The sequence below is a fragment of the Arachis ipaensis genome, chromosome B08, assembly GCF_000816755.2.
Source record: "Arachis ipaensis cultivar K30076 chromosome B08, Araip1.1, whole genome shotgun sequence".
NCBI classification, from domain to species: domain Eukaryota; kingdom Viridiplantae; phylum Streptophyta; class Magnoliopsida; order Fabales; family Fabaceae; genus Arachis; species Arachis ipaensis.
The window spans coordinates 30212327-30214676 of record NC_029792.2 but is presented as its reverse complement, the minus strand read 5'-3'; the positions used below and the strand labels follow the sequence as shown (position 1 = coordinate 30214676).

The following is a 2350-nucleotide window of genomic DNA, read 5'->3' as shown; positions in this document are numbered from 1 at the left end:
AAACAAAAAATATTTATCTAATAAATTAAAAAAATGAATAATATATTTACAAAAAATAAAATTAATTTCTTAAAAACAATAAAAAAGCGACTGAACAGGTAGTGCCTGTTGAGCCGCTAGTATATAATAAAGTAAAACTTTAAACTAAAATTGTCTTTGGCCATATGTAGGTCATATTAGTCTCACATAAAGAGAATATTGCTGTTGGAAGTAGGGCTTATAACCTAGCTATCCAACTAGCATGTTGTCGATGATAATCCACAACACATCGTAAAGCACCCCATTTGTGCGCTACGAGAAAATCCAAGAGACTTTGTGTTTTGGGTCCTATATAACTTTGGACTCTACAATTTCCTTCCCGTTACTATATCAGTATATATGCATCTTGTGCTTTGAGTTTTATTTTACCTAGAAGCTACAACATACAATCTTCGGTTAATTTTTTTTTGATATTGTAAAATAAATGGTGTAATACAGAGTTATTATACAAATTTAGTATAATGTGTCAATATTGGTTGGATTAGTGTCAAAATAAATCATCATTTACGATTTAAAAAAAAATCACAAAATATGATTAATAATTTGAGAAAGGGATAAATGGATATTAAAATGAGAGTTCTGATTTTATCAAGAATCCCAATAGTTAATTTGTCATCTAACGACTAAGGATTCTCAGTCTCTTTCTCTCATTCAATGTGACATAACTCTCTCATTAAATCAGTACTATCAAATTTTTCAATAGCTCTCAGTGGGTAATCATTAATCTCACGATTTCTAATTTCTCTACTATACTCTCTTTTATGAAATCGTTAATCACGATTTCATCTAAATCGTATATAACAATTTCAATGTAAACCGTTATTAATCCTATATTTGTACATAACACACTCAAATCCTTATTTTTCCGTATTACACATATCTAAGGACATATTAAAAATAAAAAACGGCATTCTTCATGCTACAGATTGCTCCATCTCCCCTTTACTTTTAATTTAACTTTTGGGACCAAATTTTTTTTCTAACGTTATACTCAATTTGATCCTTGAATTTACATCCAAACCTCAATTTAGTTCCTAAAGTTTCAATTGTCTTTATTTAGTCCCCAAACTTTGGGAACATAACTCATATTAATCCTTGAAACAATTTTCAACGTACAAACATTAACAAAACACTGTTGTGGACAGTCGGATGCTACACTAAACTTTGTAAAATGATGTCGTTTTAATTTTGGTACTCAAATAACCCAAAAACAACATCATAAGTGGTGTTTATTAAAATTTTACCTAACAAAATAGGAAAAATATACAAAAGTACACCCGAATTTTCACATGGAGTACAGATGTACTCCTCAATTTTTTAATGAGTCATTTGCACACATGAATATAAAACTCCGTTGTCAATTCTACCCTCCGTGGCTGAGTAAAATTCTTGGCAGTGGTGGAGGCCAGGTGTCACGGTATTGTATGATGTGGCCAATTTGAAGTGACATTGTGAAAAATAGAAATATTCATTATGAAATTTGTTGAAATAAATATAAGAAAAGGGAATAATGAAATCATTATTCATCCTCTTCCTTCTCTAATTTGTTAGGGTTCATATGGTTCAAAGAAATTAGAGAAGGAAGAGGATAAATAATGATTTCATTATTCCCTTTTCTTATATTTATTTCAACAAATTTCATAATGAATATTTCTATTTTTCACAATGTCACCTCAAATTGGCCACATCATACAATACTGTGTCCACCACCGCCGAAAAATTTACTCAGGCCATGGAAGGGTAGAATTGACAACGAAGTTTTATATTCATGTGTGCAAATGACTCATTAAAAAATTGAGGAGTACATCTGTACTGCATGTGAAAATCCGGGTGTACTTTTGTCTATTTTTCCTAACAAAATAAGTAATACGAAGCTGTTTATGAGCTATTTGAATGTCAAAATCAAAACTGCATCATTTTACAAGTTTCAACGTGATATCTGACTGTCTATATTAGTGCTCCATTAACATTTTTATACTGAAAATCGTCTCAGGGACTAATGTAAGGCACGTTTATAAAGTTTGGGAACTAAATAGAGGAATTGAAACTTCAAGGACTAAATTGAGCCTCGCGTGTAAATTTAGAGGCCAAATTGAGTATTAACTCGATATTATTTGTCGTTAGTTAATTAATTAGATTAAGTAATTCTAAATTTTAAATTTATATCCCTTTTTTATATAGAAAAGTATTAAGTACCAAGACTTTATCTCTCAATTTTTGACAACAATAATTAATTTTAAATGTAATAATACATTTTAAATTTTTTTAAATTCAAAATTTGAATAATTAAAAATGGGTAAAGTATATCAAA

At 29.4% G+C, this 2350-nt stretch overlaps 1 long non-coding RNA gene across 1 annotated transcript in view; it reads right to left on the bottom strand.

Moving 5' to 3' along the window:
- The window catches only part of LOC110265843, a 28229-nt gene extending 26769 nt beyond the window's left edge, over positions 1 to 1460 (bottom strand). Inside the window, exon 1 of the long non-coding RNA XR_002352257.1 lies at positions 1284 to 1460. This is a non-coding gene — a long non-coding RNA (uncharacterized LOC110265843). The remainder of the gene's footprint in view (positions 1 to 1283) is intronic.